Here is a 22,044-nt window from a genome sequence, read left to right on the forward strand (position 1 = left end):
ACAGTCACCTCCCCACTCTAGAACTCCCCCACATGAGAATACACCAGAATCTGTAGCCTGAGAGTTACCATGGTGACTCCTGATGTCACCTCTAAGCTATTCCAGGGCTGTGGAGTTTGGGGTTTTGTTGTGGGTTGTGTTTTTTTGTTTTTTTTTTTTTTTTTTTAAACTGCTCTATGATGACTTCTAAATCATTGTTTTCTCCTCACAATGAAGGACAATTTCTATTTTTGTCCTTCAATTTAAAGGACTGATAAAATTTGTGGAGAAGTAAGTCACATGTCAATCGCAGTCACAACGTATAAGCAATGGACATCACAGTTGCTCTCAAGAGACAACTTCCAATACTTCTTGCTTACAGAAATAAGTTTCTTAGGACTAACTGCCATTTTTAAAGACATCTTTACTTTCAGTTTACTTTTACTTACTTTCAAGGTTTCCAATAAGCTTCTGATCAGAAATACATTTCAAGCTCCTTGGGATTAGTTAACATCACTGCCAACTTTGCAGTAGCAACTAACTCTGAAACGTGAAGATGGCATGATGTAGCAGGACAAAAAGGACAAAGAACACTACTATTCTGAATGGCAGCCAGCTATCTTTCAGTCCTGCAAAAAAAATAATATTCAGCATCCTAAGCTGCTACAAATTCTATCCTTTCTTCAAGGCCCAGAAGTCCAGTCCAATTTTCTTAAACAGCACAGCAGCAGCAACTGCTTTAAGAGCTTGCATTAGGCAGGCCTGAAGGCTCTCATTAACATCCAGTGCACACAAATAAGTCCCAAAGGAATTGGAGCACAGCAGTTATTTCCTGATGTTTTAACGTAATTATACCCATAATATTTAATATAAACTACCTCACTTTACTCCTTAGAACTGCATAAAAGGAAGTGGAACAGTGTAATCACAGTTCTACAAAGCAGATACATTGAAAGAATTCTCCACCAAAAAAATCCACACTCATTCGCTGAAGAAGATGAAGCATACAGATCAACTACTGACTCTATGAGAAGATTCCTAGAGTGCCTTTAGGCCAGTCACATACCTGATTACTCATTTGCAAAACAAGATGGCACATATATTCTTCCCACTTTTGCTCTGAGGAATTTACATTCTAAGTAGGTAAAATAAATGAGATAATATTCAATGATGTTTGCATTCAAGAGTGCCAAGTGCTGTAGACTTCAAGGCACTTCAGAGAGCTAATTAATGATTAGCTTCAGAGCATCACTTTCAGTTTAGCTGGGTAAAACGGGAGATCTCTGTGACATTCCTGCTAAAAATGGGTATACAACAGGAAACAAAGAGGACAGGTATGTGTAAAGGCACTTCTCATCCAGAAGCAATGACTGTATTCTCAGGTGTTTCTCACCATGCACTGAAGACTGGGATGAGCATTCCCATTCAGCCTAACTATTTCAGAATTGCTTTTAATGTATTTGTTTTGGGGAACTCCTAAAACTCCTGGAATAAACCTTTCTGGAACACTGCATGGAAAAATTATCTTGCCTATACTGACTTTTGGGAGCATCTTTGGGAAACAAACTCCGTATTGCTAACCATGTCTTGCAGTAAGAACCTCTAATTTCATCTTTGTGTTACTGTTTTTTCTTTCAAGTCTGCCTGAAAAAAAAAAAGTCACAGCCAATACGCCCTTTAGTGACTTCCACCTGCACTGATACAATGTTTAAGCCTACCTTTAGCTTCAGAATACACACTTACCATCTCAAAGCAACCGCACTTCCAAGTTCACAGAAACACAGCCAATGACTGCTCTGGTATGGTTCAGCACAGGCACGGAAAACTACAATATATGTCTGGCAGTCAGGTCCTATTCTTAGTCTCCTATTAAGCAGAAGCCTCTTCAAAAGGAGCTGCTGCAGCTTGGGGCATTCAGTGACAGCAAACAGAAGACTGAGCAATAAAAATCACCAATCTGCCAAGATTAGGACTATAAAAATGGCAAGACTTCATAAATTTATAAATAGAGTACTGCAAAATTGAAACTGGCTGGTCAAATATCTAAAGCAAGTCACAACACAAAGTCTGAGACTGGACACAGAAAACCCAGATCGAAAGCCAATTAGGAGAGGCAGAAAGATTTTTACAAGAATTCTGGAGTGAGGATCAGAGATTATGCAAAGAAGGAACTTAATCCTGCACAGACCCAGTGATAACATTTGGCCATCCAGGGCTGTCCAGTATTACATACTTTTTTCTATTTCTGTAATTTCACAACATGTTCCTCACTGCAGACCTCCCAACAACATCCAATTGTTTTTCCTTGCATTTCTGAGGGACAGTGACTGTTGTAAAGAACATCTGGCTAACTGTCCATGTCCAAAGCACTCATTGTGGCTCTCTGACCTCACTCACGTACTACTTACACTCCCATCATTATATTTATTCACGCAAAGTCAGATCTTTCATACATTTGTCCACCTACACATCCAAAATATTTTTCAAACTTTCCCAACAAATCAGGCAGGAGTTCTGCAGAAGACAGCTACATTTATCCATCCCTGATTCCTTCCACAGATGGTTTGCCCAGAGTAAGGGAAGGGTCCTGTGGGGAGGGAAAAAAATGTATCACACATATTATGATTCATTTGCAAGAATAATGAATTATGGTTACAAAGGCATTCTCACAGAACACTCTTGTCGATATTAACTTTAAGCATCAGACTTTTTTGCATCTTAAAAGCATTCTCTGTAATACAGAGGGCATATGGTCCAGAGGGATTGGGTATCTTCATTAATTCACTGAAGTGCTGACTAGCCTTACCTGTGTCTCTCTTTTGTGTGTGTCTCAAACTTTACTGCTCATTAGCATAAGAAACCTTACTTCCTTGCTAAAGTCTACAGTTCAATTGTGCTTGACTTTTACCTGACAGGAGCGAAAAACACCCACGAGGAGAACAGTAACTACATGTGCACTGCTAAGTACTGCAGGGACACAAGCATTCTCCACACCTTGCAGCAGTTCAGTACTTCCATCTCTTCCCTCATGCAGACCCTAAAGATGTTTTCTTTCGTCTTCCATCCTCTGCCCTTCCACCACAGGAGTTTTTTCTTTTTTCCCTTTTGCTATCAAAGACGACAGAGCCGTATAAAGCAGGCCCAGGCTGCCGACTACGTATCAAATAAATGCCAAGATTCCTTCCCCCTCCGCCCTCCCTTCCCCTTCCTCCAACTTCACTGCGAGCCGCTGACAACTGCCGAGGCAGGGGGGAGGAGGGCAAACGCGGAGGGAAGAGCAGACCTGCACATGCACAGAAGAAGGCGGCCCGAGGTTTGGGGCCGAAGAGGCATCACGTTAACCGCAGACCGCAGCTCAGCTCCGGGCAGACGTGACCCCGGGACGCCTCCCCCGCGCAGATAACAACAAAGAAAACAGAGCGGGGTGGAGGTGGCTGCCCCGGAGCGAGTTCCTGCTCCTCCCCTTACGCTGCTCCCAGCCAAAACAGAGACCACAACGTAAACAAGAGACAAAATGTGCGTCGCTGGCAAAGCGGGGGCAGAGGCAGCCTTCACCTTCCGCCGCGGCTGCCGCGGGGAACGCTCACCGGCTCCCGCCGCCGGGAACGCTCACCGGCTCCCGCCGCCGCCTGCCCACCGTGGCTCACGGGCCGGAAAGCGAAGTTACCGGGCCTTTTACGCACTGTGTTTATGTAAACGAAGTATCTCCCCCTTGCTCCTGCCACGCCACCTCCTCTCCCGACAGAAGAGATACCCTTCCTTAGCCCAGAGGTTTTTCTTAAAACAAGACGTTGTCTCACACTCCCCTTTGCCTCCTCCAAAATGCGTGGACCTGGACGGCACAAGCCCCCACAAGACCCTGAGGCTGTGAGGGCCCAGGACAGAAAAAAAAAGAAAAAAAAATTTAAGCTCCCGTTCTCACTGCATCTCCTCAAAGGCAAAACACCCGAGCCGTAACGGAGAGGAGGCAGGCCGCAGAGCCGCTGCGGGGGACGAGCGCTGCCTCACCTTGTCTCTACCCCCCTCCTCGCCCGGATCTGAAGGCTGGAACCTTCACTCTTGTCCCCGTCCCCTCGCACCTGACCCTACATCAACCACCTTTCCTCCCACTCCTTTCTGGGCCACAGATTATTTATTACGCAGGCGGCGAAAGGACGCGGGGGGGAGGGGAACGGGCGCAGGAGGAAGAGGAGGAGGAGGAGGAGGAATGGGCTGCCGAAGGCCGTACGCACACTCTCCCCGTCCCGTCCCTCCTCACCCCGCAGACGGGAGCACCAAGCCTTCGCCCTGTCCCGGCTGCGCGAAAACAACCTCTCCGCCCCCCCCGCCCCTCAAAGGGCGCGCGCCTGCGTGCGGGGCCAACGGACAATGGGAACCGGAGCGCCCGTGCAGGCGAGGGGAGGGCAGGGGGCCGGTGGGCCGCCCTCCGCCCCACCGCAACTCACCGTCCTGGTTGTCCGACGGCGGCCCCCACGCCGCACAGCGCGGCCGAGGAGCGCAGTTCTGCCCGCCACCACCCCCGCGGGACACTCACCCCTTGTGCAGCGGGCCCCGGACCCTGCGCGGGGCGGCAGCGGCGAGACCCGCCTAAGGGGAAATGCAGGCGGGAGAGAGCTCCGGTCGCCGGCGTGGAGCGCAGAGGGGGCGATCACCGAGGTAGCGGGAGCTGGCGCAGGCGGAGGGCGGCGTGCCCCGGCGTTACCCTGTTCCGGCCCGCACGTCACAGGGGTCCGTGGGCCACCGCCGCTCGTGTTGGCGTGAGCGACGGGGCGGGGAGGAGGAGCCCTAACAGCTGAGAGGATGTAAACAGAGGGTCACGTGACCCTGCCTTCGCAGGCGGCCGAACCCCCTCCGCGTCACGGGGCGGTTTGGAAGGGGGAGGTGAGTCGCTCCGCTTCGAGCAGTGATTGGCCGCGCTTTGCCAGCCCGAGAGCCAATGGGAGAGCGCTGTTCACTGCGCTCGTCACCAGTCGCCTGGGGGCGTGGGGATCCGAGTCCTCGCGGTAGCGCCCGGCCACAGGCTGCCCCCTCCCCCACGAGGCTGGAAGGCCCTTCCCGGGGTCGGGCCCCGCGGCAGGCGGCCCGCGGCCCGCTTGTCCCCCGTGAGCCGCTGAGGAAGGAAAACAGGACCGGGTTCTCGCAGTGGAGCCGGGCGGGCGGGGCGAAACAAACGCCCGCGTTTCGGGCGGGGGTCGGGGCCCGCCGCGGGGTGAGGAGCCGCAACGCCGCAGGGCGAAAGAGGATAGGCCGCCTCTCAGGCCCCGTGGTTAAAAAATGCGCGAGGTGGTCGGTACTCACCCGACATCGTTCCGCTTACAACGGGCCTCCGAGGTTTTTTTGGCGTTTTCGCCGTTCTCTGACGAGCCGAGGCGAGGGGGAGGTCGGCGTCTCAGTTCCCGCTTCTGTAGGGCCTCTCACAAGGGGAGGTAGAAAGTGGCGCTGCCCCCTTGGAGAGAAGGGACGTCAGGCTCTGATGTTGCCGATGCTCTGAAAGATGAGATAGTTGGAAAAACAACAGGGAGGAAGAGAGATCCCAGGGAAAACTCAGAGGAATTTGGTAAAGGAGGAAGTACTGTGGAAGGCAATAGACAGGAGTAAGTAGAGGTCGAGATGTCCTGGGGCCCTGGTACCGGGTGGTGAAGACCGAGGTGTTCAAAAGTACTGGGTCATTCTGAGCTCTGGTTTCAAGTGAGGCCTCGTCTCATGTTCAGTTTCAAAGGGGGCTGAAGGAATGACATGAGATTTGGGAAGTCAGAGAGTGGTGAAAGTAAGCTTCTGGTGTTTTGAAGAATTAAAATTACACAGGTGTCAGGACTTGCAGTAGCTTGGCTAATTAGTTTTCCATTAAGGAAAGGAAGGAGAAACACTGGAGATCAGTATCAGAAAATGGATTATATACACACTTGTGTAACAGTAAGTTCATATTCACCAAATGATCTGTCAAAAGGTGTAGTAGTTATGGATTTCAAGGTACTGGGTATGAAAACCTGAAGATCAAGAGTGGATGTTACAATAAAAACAGCAATTAAGGTAATTTGGTGACATTTACAACGATAATTTAATCTGGAGTGGTTTAAGTATTGAGAGTTTTGCGAAATGCAGCTGAGAGGCATAAAGTTTTGAGCTTTAGCCAAAGTTTGAGTACTGGTGGAACAGGATTTCTAAGTAAAAGCCCTGAGAAATGAAGTACACAAAAATGTAGCTGGTAAGAGGCAAGGAGTGAGTATTACTCTGTTGGGGCGGCAGAATTAGTTAGAACCTGCAGGACACAATGGTTGTAGATGGCAACAGCTGAGGTGGAGATAATTGGCAACAGAAGGAGGAGAGTTTCTGCTAAGGCTAAGACTGAGAAATAATTGTGTCTTTTGTTACTTGGACTGAGGGATTCAATAGTCCTACAAATTGCCATACTATTACTGCTGCAACTGACGCACCCTTGCATGAGAGAAATGGAGGGGAGGAGAAGCAAATGAATTCCTTTTTTACATTGCAACATGCCTTGCCCTCAGATGGTAAACTTAATTAATTTTTGCTGGCCTTGAGTATTGAATATCTTTTCTATTAAGAATTTTTAGATAGATGTAATTCCCTGCCTATTGCATGTATGAGGTTTTCCTGTTTTTCATTCCCTCTCTTTCCATCATACCCTAGATCTTCTCATGCATGACCGACACATACTTGTTACCTGTCAGACAAAGTGCCCTTAATCAGTATTCACTCAGGAGAGACGTTACGGCCATATTTTGCTCATTAATTTTAAGGGAATTTTTCAGATACCTTTTCTCCCTGTAAATTACCATGTTATGCTTGAACTGATACCATTTTTTTTCCATTTACAGGGCACATGGACATGACATCCAATTAGGAAGATCATTCTGCTGTCTTCTCTCAGAGCTGAAAAGAAGCTTCAGCATTGAGGTCTAAGCAGAAAATTCTACTCAAGCGTATATGATTCTCCAAATCTACTCTAACTTGCATTATCCATCATCAAACCAGAAGTAAGGTACATATTTTCTGTTACAGTATGTAACTTCTGCATTTTGATGTGAAAAATATGTATTGTCATTATTTTAAATTTGAGATGTGCATAATTTGGGCAACGCTTCTTTTCATTTGAGTGTAAATTAATCTCAAAAAAACATATCTCAGTTTAAGTATTACATGACAGGCCTGTCAAAGCTCTGTATAGGTTATCTGAGTTCAAAACCCATGTAGAGCACTTCTTAGCTGAAGCACAGTGAACATCCTTTCACCCTTATAAAACAATGGGTTGTGTGGGCCAACACGCCCCCAAAACATTCTGTGAAAGTTTGGGGGTTTTTTACCATCTCTGCAAACTTATTCTTTCAGTACTTGGTTCTAATAACTTATTTTATAGTTATAACAGGGTAATGTTTTGTTGGATTTCTTAAGGCTTGGATTTCTTAAGTATTATCCATACCAAGTAAGAATTTCTTTACTTGCTTGTTTAGCAATGGAAAGATAATGCAAGGAGAACGATATGAGAGACGTACACCTTAGCTCTATTCCTAGTTAGTTATTTCACATTCTGGTGCATGCATTTGAATGTTGACACAACTTTTTAGAAAATATTCATAACTTACTATCACTTTGAAAAAGTGATTGTTTCCTGATTCTGCTCTTTTCTGTAGTTAATGAAATCAGATTTTTCTGGTAATTTTTTGTTCTTTCTTTCCCTTTTTGCCTTGGCTTTTGTGTTAGACACTGTGTGCAGACATAGAAACAAATCCTCATGTAGCTGTTTTAATTATGGATATTTACTGTTCTGTGGGTTACCTGCCATTTGTTTTCCCTACTGACAAACATCTGAAGAAGTGTTCTGAATGTCAGCACTTAACTTCTTCAACCACATTTGTTATAACTGTTATCTAGCCATATAGAGGTTCCGTCAGTTTGAGAAAAAATAATTAAGAAGTAATTCATGGTGGCCCTGAGATCTAAACAATCAGAATTCCTTCTTTATTGGAAGTTACTTCTGCCTGAGTTTTTCAACTGATGCTTTTTGAAGGCCATAAAATGGAAAAAAAAAAACAACAGGATGTAATGTTGTGTCTGCATGTAGTCCAGAAAGCTCACGTAAAAAAAATACCCCCAACAGAGTAGTAAATAGTGATGAATCAATGCAGAATATCTTATAATCAAAATACTATTGAAATGTAAATAGATAACCTGATCCATAAAGCTAAAGGTTAAATTTCTGTTTCGAGCATGGATGCTCTCTGTATATTCAGATGAATTGGCTTGAGAGGGATAATACAAAGATGTGGGTAAGTAGTACTTGATGTTACATCGTAGGCAGACAAAAAGCTAAGACAAAAATTGTAATTTTTAAAATAACTCAGAGAAATGTTAAGATTATGAATTTCTAATTGAGTAAATAATTCCAATTGTTAGTGGTATAACTGAATAAAATAATTGTGAAAGATGTAATATTGCCAGTTCTCACATATTTAATTGGTTTTTTCTCACATATTTTTCCTAATTGAAAATATCCATCATCTTCCATTATACCAATGAAGCAGGAGCAAAAAGTTGTCCTCAGAAAGACAGTAGGACCAGAGTTTTCAGAGTTAATGGTAGTTGCTGTTTCTGTTTCTTTTATTATTCTCACCAGAGGGACATGTCCAATGTAGGAAAGTCATTAGAAACTAAAAATGTTAGAGCTGAAGAACTGGACAAAGAGTTTCACCAAGAGCAGCCATTAGTAGGATGAGAAGAATCCATCGTTTTCTGAACTTATTACACAGAATCACAGAATCGCAGAATGTTAGGGATTGGAAGGGACCTCGAAAGATCATCTAGTCCAATCCCCCTGCCGGAGCAGGATTACCTAGATCATATCACACAAGAACGTGTCCAGGCGGGTTTTGAATGTCTCCAGAGAAGGAGACTCCACAACCTCTCTGGGCAGCCTGTTCCAGTGTTCGGTCACCCTCACTGTAAAGAAGTTTTTCCTCATATTTATGTGGAACCTCCTGTGTTCCAGCTTGCACCCATTGCCCCTTGTCCTGTCAAGGGATGTCACTGAGAAGAGCCTGGCTTCATCCTCATGACACTTGCCCTTTCCATATTTATAAACATTAATGAGGTCACCCCTCAGTCTCCTCTTCTCCAAGCTAAAGAGACCCAGCTCCCTCAGCCTCCCCTCATAAGGGAGATGTTCCACCCCCTTAATCATCTTCGTGGCTCTGCGCTGGACTCTCTCTAACAGTTCCCTGTCCTTCGTGAACTGAGGGGCCCAGAACTGGACACAATATTGCAGATGCGGCCTCACCAGGGCAGAGTAGAGGGGGAGGAGAACCTCTCTTGACCTGCTAACCACACCCCTTCTAATACACCCCAGGATGCCATTGGCCTTCTTGGCCACAAGGGCACATTGCTGGCTCATGGTCATCCTGCTGTCCACTAGGACCCCCAGGTCCCTTTCCCCTACGCTGCTCTCCAACAGCTCTGTCCCCAACTTGTACTGGTACATGGGGTTGTTCTTGCCCAGATGCAGGACTCTACACTTGCCCTTGTTATATTTCATTAAATTTCTCCCTGCCCAACTCTCCAGCCTGTCCAGGTCCCTCTGAATGGCTGCGCAGCCTTCTGGTGTGTCAGCTACTCCTCCCAGTTTGGTGTCATCAGCGAACTTGCTGACAGTGCACTCTATTCCCTCATCCAAGTCATTAATGAATATATTGAATAGTACTGGTCCCAGAACCGACCCTTGCGGAACTCCGCTAGACACAGACCTCCAACTGGACTCAGTCCCATAGACCACCACTCTCTGGCTTCTTTCCTTCAGCCAGTTCACAATCCACCTCACTACCCGATCATCCAGACCACACTTCCTCAGTTTAGCTGCAAGGATGCTGTGGGAGACCGTGTCAAACGCTTTACTGAAATCGAGATAGACCACATCCACAGCTTTACCATCATCTATCCACCGGGTAACGTCCTCATAAAAGGCTATCAAGTTGGTTGAGCATGACTTCCCGTTGGTGAAGCCATGCTGAGTGCCCCTAATGATCCCCCTATCCTTGACGTGCCTAGAGACAGCACCAAGAACAAGTTGTTCCATCACCTTTCCGGGGATGGAGGTGAGGCTGACCGGTCTATAGTTCCCCGGGTCCTCCTTCTTGCCCTTTTTGAAGACTGGAGTGACATTTGCTTTCCTCCAGTCCTCAGGCACCTCTCCCGTTATTCTTAGTCCAGTGTTTAGACTGATATGGAGATCAGAAGCTGCTGCTTTCCTTCTATTCCACAAAATTTAAAAATGTAGTGTCTTCCTACTGAAACTACACTGAACGGTCATATACTTTTAATTTATGTTTAAAACTTACAACTTTTGATGAGTCTTTGTGTAACGTCCTTTTTCTCATTCGTTTTACATGTAACTTAATCTTTTTCTCTAGTTTCCACAATCTTATTAGACTTCCTTCCCCCAGTCTAATCTCATTCTGCTCTTTTTTCACCTTTAATTATCAAGCATTTTAAAGTTATAGTTGATTTACTGTATCTGTTTTGTATGCCTTCTCATATTGATATCTTCCTGATATTCTTGCCTTCATACAATATATGCATTGAGCTCTTTCTTTTGTCTTTTTCATTTTTCTTTTCATTGCCTTTTTTCTTTTCCTTTATTTTTGATGGATTTTCTTTCTTGACAAGCTTTGACTGGTTGGTTTTACAGGTGTAGAACACAAAAAGCGTTTGCTATAGAAGTAGAAGTTACAGTTTTCCGATACTGTGCTGTGTTCCCTACAGTAGATATCACTTCTGGCAATTGGATACAGTGAGCACATACTTCACGGTGTATCATATATTATCATTGGCGTAGCCTGTTTCAGGAAGCGGGCTCTGAAAAGGAGAAGTGCTGCAGTGGCTTTCTCCTGTCTTGCAGACCTGGTCTTCCCACATTAACATCTTGTCTCAGAGCAAAAAATACTGTACTGTTGAGAAAATTATAAGTAACATAAAGGGGAAAGTAATAACTGCTGGAAAGCAGTTTCTCTTACCCTTAATGTTTGGCCTGCCTATCATACATTTAAAATGTTTTATTTTTGCATTATTTGCTCCCAGATATGGAGTGTACCTTCTGTGGCTCTCATTTGTACCCCAGCAGCCATCATGCCATTTCCAATATTACTAGTAAGTAGTGTTCAGGTTCCGAGGAAGGGAGCTGGATCAGACCCCACAGAGTGCCAAACCCAAGATGAGTCCGTTCAGTTGCACATACAGCACCAACCCACTCATAGTTAAGCTGTAATGGACTAGTCTGACTGTACAGTCACATATCACATTGTAACCCACCCCCAGTTCTGATGAGCAGCGAAACATCAAGCTGGCTCAGTAGGCTGTTGATGTGGACCTCTGAAACTGGAATGCAGCTATGCTGCTTTCAGGTGTGGCCTGGCTCTGGAAGTAGTTTAGTCACTTTTCTTTAGTGTTGCTTTGACAGGTGAGACTTGAAAGATTTCACCTGTAAGACATAACATCTACATATGCAAGCTCTAGTGTCTCTGCATCTTTGGTCTTAGTAATCTACAATTTGGGTAAACAAATGCAGCATAACTGTCTTAGATAAAAGTGGTTGGATGCTGATGAAGCTTTAGATCAGAATAAAGACTCCCAAAAGTTCCAGAGCTAGTTGATTGAAAAAGGCATCTTTAAAATGAGTAAATCATCATTTACTTCAGGCCATGTCTATGTGCCAGGTTACTTCAAGGAGTATTTGTACTGGTCTTTAAGTTTCATTTGCCTCTTTAATGTCTTTTAGTAGTTCACACTCTGTCCCTCTCCCGCCCCCTTCAGAGAGGCAGTTGGTGCTGTAACCTTGCTAAGTGTTGGTTTTAACCCTAGTCAGCAACTAAGCCCCACACAGCCACTTGCTCATTCCCCCTCAGTTGGGATGGAGGAGAGAATTGGAAAAGTAGAAGTGAGAAAACTTGTGGGTTGAGATAAAGACAGTTTAATAGGTAAAGGAAAAGCCACACACAAGCAAAGCAAAGCAAGGAATTCATTCACTACTTCCCAGAGGCAGGCAGATGCTCAGTGATCTCTGGGAAAGCAGGGCTCCATCATGTGTAACTGTTACTTGGGAAGACAAATGCCATCATTCCGAACATCCCCCCCTTCCTTCTCTCAGCTTTATATGCTGAGCGTGGTGCCATATGGTGTGGAATATCCCTTTGGTCTGTTGGGGTCAGCTGTCCCGGCTGTGTCCCCTCCCAACTTCTTGTGCACCCCCAGTGTCACGGTTTAAAGCTGGGCCGGCTATTAAACCTATGGCAGATGCTCTCTGTTAACCCTCCCCCCCCACCCGAAGGGAAAGGGAAAGGGAAAAGGGAGAGAGGCTTCCGGGTTGGAAAGTTAAAACAGTTTTAATAAACTATAATAATGAAAAAGAGTATAATAACAATAATAGAAATAATCAAATATATACAAATATATATACAGAACCAAGATTGAGCTCCCCTGAAGTCAGCCACGTCACCACCGGCACTGCAGGGCAGGCTCCGGGAAGGCCCAGGCTGGGCCTAGCGACGGTCGAGAGCTGGATTCAGGGATGCACGGATCGGGATCGGGGGCAGCAGGAAAACAGACGGAGTCCTCCTTGGACACCGGCCATAGCAGAAAGAGAGCGAGACCCTCATGATCCCCCCGCTTTATACCGAGAATGACGTGTATGGGATGGAATACCCTCGTTGGTCAATTTTGGGTCACCTGCCCTGTCCGCTCCCCCCTGCAGCTGCGACCCCCCTTCGGCTCTTCACTCGTAAGCAGTGAGGAATTCAGCAGTGACCTTGGTTTCTCTCAAGAACAAGTACAGCAAGAGCCTTTCTGCACAACATCCCTACCGGTGCCTCAGTGATAACTACAAACTTCGAGCGTTATCAGTCCTGGAAGCAGACACTGTCTGCAAAACATGCAGTTAGTTTCAGAAAGTGCAGTTACTTAGAGGAGACTTAGCTGAAAGTAAAAATCACTGAAAGGAAAATTGACCTGGTTTAGGCCAAACCAGGACACCCAGCCTACTCACTGGTGGGGTGGTGTGAGAAGCAGAAAAGTCCTTGACTCTGTGTAAGCACAGCTCAGCAATAACTAAAATATCCTTGTATTATTAACACTGTTTTCACCACAAATCCAAAACACAGCCCCATACTCGTTACTGTGAAGAAAATTAACTCTGTCCCAGCCAAAACCAGTGCACTAAGGCATTTTTAATTTTTAGGAATAGAGGTTTTCGTTGCTGTACATTTTGAAATACAGTCTTCTCAGAGATTAATTGCATTAAGCAGTTGAACAGTGTCACACATGCTGTGGGTCACGATCACGCTCCTCTGAAGCAGGCAGGATCAGTTGCAAATAAAATGTGTTGAGGTTTGAGTCACCTACATTTATTTGGGATGCCTGTAATCTGTCCATGCATCCCAGCTCTCATGCCCCATTTAAGTGATCACAACTCTTATCTGGTCTATCAGGGAAATATGATACAACAGTAGAAGAAACATCCTCTTTTGTTGCCCTGAGTAAGCAGGAATAGCAGTGATAATTACCAAAAGTGATATACCTGCATACATCTTGTTAGGAAGGTGCAAGAGGCTTTTTTTACCTTGCCATGAAATGCTCTGCTAGGGTGGTGTTAGCACTCTCGGGCACCCTGGAGCAGTCATGTTGGGAGTGCTCCTGGCTGCAGGCAAAGGATGGCACTGAGCCAGAAGTATTATTTTAGCTGTCAGAACATGAGTTATGCTCAGTTCAGATTTCAAAACATTTAAAGCACATACTAGAAATATATATATATTAACTTAAAGATGTAAATGACTGAAATGAAATATGAAATTAAATGGAATCTGTGGCCATAGACATTGGTCTCAAGGATGTGTCTCTCATGATCAGCTGTCTGGCCTTCTTCAGATTACTTTTCCAATGTACTACTTGTGCCTTCGTGCTTTTTTCTTCTGTTAAGAACAAGCCTGAGGTTGTAGCAGTGGAAAGGTTCCAGTGGCCTGTAGTCACTGATAAGTATGTAACCAAATGTTTTTCATGAACATAACAAACTGATCACATCTAGATAACGGTTGACATACTATAAAATAAAATCTAGTCATGCAATCAAATGTAAAAAAAAGTCTTTTAGAATTTGGTACCAGGACAAGTGTTTGTTTTTTAGATTTCACATATAGAAGTAACTTATTCCTCTGTAATGATATTTTCCAAATAACAGGGTATATTAAGCCATTCTTCTCTTTCAAAAGGTTATGGATACCTACTTTCATTTCTTTTTTTTCCATGACCCATGATGGGAATAGAAATGTCTTCCTTCAGTATTTCTGCTTTCAACCACTTGTAACTTGTCTGAGAGGTATATTAGGATACAAAATTAATGTTTCAGCAGAAAGTGTCATATATTGTCACCTCTGTCCTACTCATTGATTGTAAACTGCAAGCACGAGACATTCTGCATGGAAATATGTTGATCTGTCTCTGGCTGTAACTGACAGTGAGCCAACAACAGACTCTGTGTGTCGTCCTTTGCTGAAATCAATAGGGTGTTTTGCTAAATTTATAATGCTATTTTCTTTAGGAGCAACACAGTCCTTCGAACTGAGAAAAATTGTATGCCACCATGATTAACAGTTTGAAGCCAAACAGTCTATGAGCTTCCCTTGAATGAGTCATGTTAAAAGGAAGTTACTGTATTTTGTATCTTAAATAATAGCAAAGATTTTATTCTGAAGTTAATTAATGTTGGGAATTTGCCTGTAATTTTGCCTGATTTTGTTAATCAAACATGGAACAATATGTAATTTAATTTATATGAATTAACATTTAACTTGTAGAGCCTCTCCTCTGTATATGGGCTGATAATACACTGTCATTAGTCCTCTTACGGATAGTCATCTCGCCTATGTGCAATAATTTCAGAGGCTTTTAAGACCAACGGTCTACGTAGAGTGGCTATCTATTCTATATCTATTTCTTTCATGCTGCTTTTACCTTTAAGTAGGAAAGATGAGGACAGCTAGCTGCATGTTGTAAATATGTAAAAAATGCAAATGTCTCTAGTTTCATTTCTAACACATTTAATATTTTGGCAAAGTGAGAAGGTGAACTTTATATGAGTTTTTTCCCTAAGAGAATTTATGTCTTTTAATCTATAGGATTGAGTTTTCATAGACAGTAATTCAGTCGTCTTTTGGACTGTATAAAACCGTCTTTTACCAACAGGCTACCAAAAAGGCAAGGAAACAATCGTTTCTTGTATAGAGATCATTAAAATTAATGTGCTTTTTTTTTAAGTTCATAGGATCTAATATTCTATGTTTTAAATATTTTTTATGAGAAATGGAGAAAGGATGCATTAGATCCAACAGACTTAGCAAAAGATTTATGCTTAATATTCAGCATGCAGATTCCTTTTTAAAGGTCTTCTAACAGAACATAATCTTTGCTCTTAGCCTTCTCCAAACTCTTTATGCTTTCCAAAAAAAACAATTGATATTTTTCTCCAAACTTGGCAGAGGTTTAACACCTATTTTTTTTTGCTTGTTTTTGCTTTTTGGATGATGCAGTTGACTATTGTTAAGTCTTTGGAATATGTGCAGATGGCTGGGGCAGTAAAAATGAAACTTCAGATCTGTGTCTGAGGAGCACATTATTTAGTAAGTTATATGAAACTAGATTGTTGGGAGAATATGGATATGAGGAACAATATGCATGAGTGAACTGTATGGCAGCAAGCATTGGGGTAGTTTCACAAGTTTATGACATGTAAACGTAGTTAGGAGAAGATTAAGTGAAGAGTGAAGGAAAGAGGATGGATAAAAGGACAAGGCAGGAAACAAAGGATGAGAGAGAAGGAAAAGGGTATGACATGAAACTGGGATCTGAGAAGTTACAGAGGTTGCAGAAAATGAGGTTGCTAATGAGAATAGTGCAAAGCAAAGCTCAAGATTTTAACTTTTTTTCTTCTTTTTGTCTGCACAAATCTCTCTTTGGCCATTTCTGCAGCTGTTTCTGCTAGCACTAACTGCAAGATATGTTCTGCCTTCAGCTGTTCTCGTACAAAGCCGTATAGACTGTAACACAGCTAGACCCTAGTGTCTGCATCATGGAGGAAGTGTCACTAGCACATTTTAGAAAGGTTCTGAAAAGCAAGAGTGGCTACAGAAGAAAAAGAAAGAAAAAAGATACTGAAGGCAAATCTTCCGTGTGAAATATGCTGATAGTGAGCCTGGTAGATTTGTGCTTCTCCATGCATACTTATTTGCATGACATGCTGAGTGCTTTCAGGTGCCTCACTTCTAAGAGTGATTAACTTCTGACAGGAATGGTGGCTACTGAGTACCAGGGAGCAGCAAGGACAGGACTCTAAGGTTAAAGGCAAACCAGGAGCTGAGAGCAGCCACAGCACTGGATGAGCAGTGCCCTCGTTGCCAGGGCACAGTCCAATAGCATCTGAGCTGGATAAGCAAAGCAGGGTAGTAACAGCAATAGATCCTATGAACAGTCCAGGGATCATAAGGCAAAAGCAAGGCAACAAGCCAGATCTAAGGTGAATGCAGGAAATTTGAACAACAATGCAGGGATGGAGATGGAAGATAAACCTACATCATAGAGCAACCAGAAGCTAAATGGATCTTCAGGGGCCATGGCCAGGGGTTGTGAGTGGAGGTTCCAGGTGGGGCTCATCAGGGCCATTACAGCCTGTTGCTGCACTCAGCCCTGACATTGAGCTTTTCAACTGATCCAGCCCAAATGGAGCTCTTTCATGACATAACTTAGCAGGCCAAACTTTGCAGTGAATACATGAGTTCAGGGTATAATAAACAGATTAAGATTGTACTAATTAGTCATGTTTAAGGTATGCCAAGTTAAAAAGCTTCTGATTGTTTCAGATGACCTTAGGTAGGCATTAGGTCCCTTGTAGAAATTATATGGCTAACTGTTGTGATAAGAAATACATTTGTGATCTTTTTCATTTGTTTTGTTTGGCCTAATGCACATATCTTCATGTGCAAGACAAGGACAAGTAAGCAAACCGGTGCTTGTGTTAAGCCTTGAGTAAATGCCAAAGGCCAATGTTTTCCTCTTACTACATATTGGTAATAGTGGAAGGTCTTGTTAAAGCTAACTCATTCTTGCGTGCAACTACAGGACTGAGCATTTTGTACTCCAGAAGGTCTGAATAAGTGCCTAAGTCTCCACCCTTTAAATCATGTGAAAGATTGTTTCATCATGATTTCTGGAAGTTCTCAATTTTCTACTAACCCAAAGAAATAAAAAAACTAAATAATCAAATATTTGGCAATAAACCAACTATAAATCTTCATAGGGATTGAATGCCTTTAACTGTTTTACTCAATAGCTTTCTAATTTTTCAAAAGCAAAAAATCCGTTGAAGAAAACCCAGGTATGAGAGAGAAAGTTTTATTTCATTGTTTTTTTATAGCATGAAAATTACTCTGCTAAAGTCTGCAACTTCTCAAGTAAAACAATGGGACTATGTGCAAGTGTGAGGGTATACCTACATGGCATTTCTTCTTGTGTGTGTGTGTTGAGCCTTTCAGTGGCAAGAAAGTCTTCAGTGGACTCTGAGATAGAAAAGTATAAATGTGTTTTGTCAACATTATGCTATATATTATAGCAATGGCAGAATCTCATCCTGGAACAATTAAAGTCTCAGTATATTAAAGAAAAAGAATACAATTATTTATTTTATATGCTCAGTTTGCATCTGTATGACTTACTACCCTGCTACAGAAGCAGGCAAAAATGCAAGGATTTTTTGCATTTTCTGGGATATACTCAATCAGAATCTGCATTCATGAAAATGTTTGACAGTGTATAGGCAAAAATATGTTAATATTAGAGAATGCTCACTAATTATTTCTATTGTCTTTCCTGTTTTTAAAGTCTGTTTCTAGCTAATTTTTAGATGTGCCAGTGCTTCACATAACCATTTCCTATTGAAAAAATAGAACTCAAAGCACACTCTAGATTACAGGTAAATCTATCGGTGGAAGTGTTGTGGTTTAACCCCAGCTGGCAACTAAGCCCCCCACAGCTGCTTGCTCACTCCACCCTGGTGGGATGGGTGAGAGAATCGGAAGAGTAAAAGTGAGAAAACTTGTGGGTTGAGATAAAGACAGTTTAAGAGGTAAAGCAAAAGCTGTGTGCACAAAAAAAGCAAATAAAGGAATTCATTCACTACTTCCCTGAGGCAGGCAGGTGCTCAGCCATCTCCAGGAAAGCAGGGCTCCATCACACCTAATGATTACTTGGGAAGACAAATGCCATCACTCCGAACATCCCCCACTTCCTTCTTCTCTCAGGTTTATATGCTGAGCATGATGCCATATGGTATGAAATATCCCTTTGGTCAGTTGGGGTCACCTGTCCCAGCTGTGTCCCCTCCCAACTTCTTGTGCACCCCCAGCCTACTCACTGGTGGGGTGGTGTGAGAGGAGAAAAGGCCTTGACTTTGTGTCAGCACTGCTGAGCAATAACGAAAACATCTCTGCATTATCAAGACTGTTTTCACCACAAATCCAAAACATAGCCCCATACTCGCTACTATGAAGAAAATTACCTCTTTCCCAGCCAAAACCAGCACAGGCAGGTAAACATGCATATTTAGATTGTGCCAGTATCAACTTAGATCAACGAACAAAGTTTACACTTGAATCTCGCTTTGGCTTCTAAGTAGTCAGTAATTGCAGAGCCCTGCTGATTTAACACTCATTCTCTAGAAAGAAGACTTGCGCTGCAGAATGGGAAATGAAGCTCAAGAACTTTGTATAAGAAAGTAACTGATGCTTTTTCTCAGTATGCTTTAATTCACCTGATTAAAGCCACTTGTGTTTTTGGCATATAATAGCAAACTGAACCCATAATGAACACAAAATTAGTGATTAATACCTATGAATAGAATAGCATCCAAATGATTTCAAGTCTCTAGGGCAGTAGAAGCCACTAGAAACTACCCAGTATGTAAATAAGCATGTAGCTAAAACTTGTATGACACATGAAATTATTTGGTATCGAGCTGGGTTCATGGGGTTTCTTCACATGCATCTGTATTAAGGGTAAAATTACACAGATCTATGAAAAACAGGTCTACAAAACAAAAAGAGCCCACACAACTAAGGCTATTTAATCACACTCCACTTTGTTCGTACACATCTTTTAACATTAAAAAAAATTATATGAAGGCTACTGTATGGGTCTCCATATATTTTATGATAGTCTTCTACTTTCCAGAAGTTGCCATAATCTTTAGAGGAATATTTAGGAATATAAAAGAAAAAGGAATTGCAGTAATTTCTTGAACCTCAGTTGTGAAGAGGAGAGGGTAGAAGCGTCTTATTTTCTGGAATAATTCACTAGAAACAGATCTTAGAAAACCACAATGAAAGATGCATTGTAGACATCTAAGAGCTGTTTTGAACAATTTTACAAGTGGCGCACTTTCTTGGATTCTCCTTTAGGATTTTGTTTTTTCTGTTACGACACAGAAGCAGTTGTAGACATTATTCAATCCAACTTTATCCCAGATCCTTAAAAATTTCTGTGAAATTTCTTGCTTAGAACTTTTGGGCCCTTTAGACCTTGACTGTCAGGGTGGCTTCGATCCTTTGTGTAATGTGGGTATGCTGCTGTTGCAAGTTCATCTAGCCAAGGGACCCTGAGGCTTTTTTCATGGCCTTTCATTTGGTACTATCTATCTTTACTATCACTGACATTAATAAAGTCAATGTATTACCTTTCTTTATTCTGACTTTCTACCCTGCAGCGAGGAAAGATCATTTTGGAAGATAACAGTAGCTCTTCTTTATTCTAGTGATTAAATGTAAGAGAAGTTTACAGAACCTTCATTTAATTCATTCACCGACCCCCTTCAAACATTAGAATTAATTTCTTTTGTCGCAGGCTAATCAGTTTTCTGCAACAGAAACAAACAGTATATGGTTGTAGTGTTTGTGTGGCTTTTTTAAACTAATTTAGCTGTTGCAGAAGAGCGACACCATTCATCTCAATCAGAACTTGGGAATCAAAACACAATCAGATACTGATAGTCCAGACTGTAATAAGTACTTGATTGTGACTCAGAGCTGCAGGGGACTGTAATGTTTGAAGAAATTTATAGTTAGAGGATGAAATATGCTCTTCATTTCACAGAAAGGAAAAGACATGGAACCACGGAAAGGTAAAGACCCAGCATTCGAATAATGCAAATTGCCTTCTCTGTGAGACATGAGGTAAGCCTTTTGCAGCTTGCTAGGATGTAAATCTGACCTGCTATAACAAGTTTCCAAAATTTCAAACCATCTTACTCAATACCTACATTTTATCTGAAGCCATAAAAACTTAATGAATATAAATGTGTAAAAATTTAAAAAATAAATTAACTCTGGTAAGCATCTTCCTTGATGGTTATTATTTAAGCACCCTCTAAATATTCTTAGGGTTATTCTTGCACACTTTTTTTTTTTTTGGTGAGGTTTACAGGGCGTCAGTAACATCCAAAGGTGGTGTTACTGCAAAGGTCAATAACATCCAAAATCTTAATTATTTCCTCTGCCTAATAATAAGAGTGCAAATTCTTTGGAGACAGGGAATGTCATTATATGGTTTTATTACTGCATCTCACCTGTGTAGCTCAGCTATCACAATGCTCCTTTTTAATAGATCAAATAGCTTCTGACCTTCTGATATTGATGTAGTCATCTTTCTGCTGACAACTCTTCTGATTTTGCAAGAGTTGCTCTCAGAAACAGTCATTGGTTAGTGCAAAGGAAAGAGGGAGGTATGTTGCACTACTCCTAGTTGTTACTAATTTTCACTGGGACATTGGCTCTGTCTTAAAATAAGATTCATATTTAACAAAGAATTCTTTGAAACACCTTATTTATTTCAGCACTGTATTGAGGAAGGTTTGTTAAAAAGCTGCAGAGAGATTTGTGTTTAGTCAGCATCATACTGTTGTTCTCCTCCCATCTGGGACATTAACACCAGAGCTTGATTTCTTTAGCTTATTTTTAGATTATTTTTCTTCACAGTGTAATTACTAGAGCAGCATTGTAATGCTAGCAAAACTCAAAAGCTCCCAGACCTGAAACACTACAAAATAGCTGGGAAGAACCTAAGCTAAATGGATGATAGGAATTTGATAGGGATTCTTCCTCCTTCAAACAGAAGATTGGCTCTGTTTCTCTAAAAGGACTTGGATCTGCCAATTGATTCATATAAGTAAACACCTTTACCCATAGAGAAAATAAAGGACTGTGGCATTCATTACTTCTGCCCACTCTTGTTATATTTAATACCAAAGGCTTTAATGGAAGTCGAAGGATGATTTTTTATACAATAACAGTGAAGTAATGATACTTTTAATTCCCATAGCTTTTCAATGTAAAGTTAATTATTCTCCCAGTTCTCCGTAGAATAGGCATGTATCATTATCCGTATTTTATAGAGAATACAATGAAGCACAGCAAGGTTAAACAACTTTCTCAGGATTAGAAAAAAAATAAGGAAAACCAAGAATACTACTCTAATTTCTTGTCATCTTGTTCTGTTCTGTTTTCACAAGATCAACCTTTATTAAGTTGTCATCTGAAGCACCTTTTAGCAGGTTATACCCATGAATAATTTAAATGAGAGGCTTCTAAAGTTTGTTTAGGAGATGAACTATCAAGACAGGGGATATAAAAAGCATTGCACTGAAGATGAGTTTTGTCAGGTATACACAGTTTAAAGTCCCTGTCATGCTGCTTTGTTGAATGCAGATTGCTCATGAACTTTATTTTTATGACTGGAGCACTCACCAAAACAAAACCAAAAGTGTGATTATATAGCAGAAATAGCCAGCTTGTGGTACTGCTGGGTTCGTCTACGCAGAACATATTTCCTGCTACTGTAGGGAGCCCAAAATATTGGAGATGTCCTCTGGCAGCTTTTGTACCACAAGCCTTACATTTCTCATAAGGCGAAAGCAAGTGATCTGTAATTTATCACATGCAGGGACAGAGCTCTCAGCTTTTCTTTGGA

At 42.3% G+C, this 22,044-nt stretch overlaps 1 protein-coding gene and 1 long non-coding RNA gene across 6 annotated transcripts in view; one reads left to right on the top strand and one right to left on the bottom strand.

The window, feature by feature from the left end:
- Positions 1-5,337, bottom strand: part of PCMTD1 (protein-L-isoaspartate (D-aspartate) O-methyltransferase domain containing 1) — a 58,237-nt gene extending 52,900 nt beyond the window's left edge. For 3 of the 5 annotated variants that reach the window (XM_068397087.1, XM_068397083.1, XM_068397084.1), the window contains exon 1: positions 4,514-4,770. The gene's annotated coding sequence lies outside the window, so the exon portion shown is untranslated. Of the gene's footprint in view, positions 1-3,987; positions 4,048-4,513; positions 4,771-5,277 lie in introns of those variants that run through there. The other 2 variants (XM_068397086.1, XM_068397085.1) reach the window with 2 other exon arrangements.
- The window catches only part of LOC137661512 (uncharacterized), a 43,125-nt gene continuing 26,092 nt past the window's right edge, over positions 5,012-22,044 (top strand). Inside the window, exons 1-2 of the long non-coding RNA XR_011047869.1 lie at positions 5,012-6,009; positions 6,819-6,982. This is a non-coding gene — a long non-coding RNA (uncharacterized lncRNA). The remainder of the gene's footprint in view (positions 6,010-6,818; positions 6,983-22,044) is intronic.

Source organism: Nyctibius grandis, chromosome 3 (assembly GCF_013368605.1).
Source record: "Nyctibius grandis isolate bNycGra1 chromosome 3, bNycGra1.pri, whole genome shotgun sequence".
Lineage (NCBI taxonomy): Eukaryota > Metazoa > Chordata > Aves > Nyctibiiformes > Nyctibiidae > Nyctibius > Nyctibius grandis.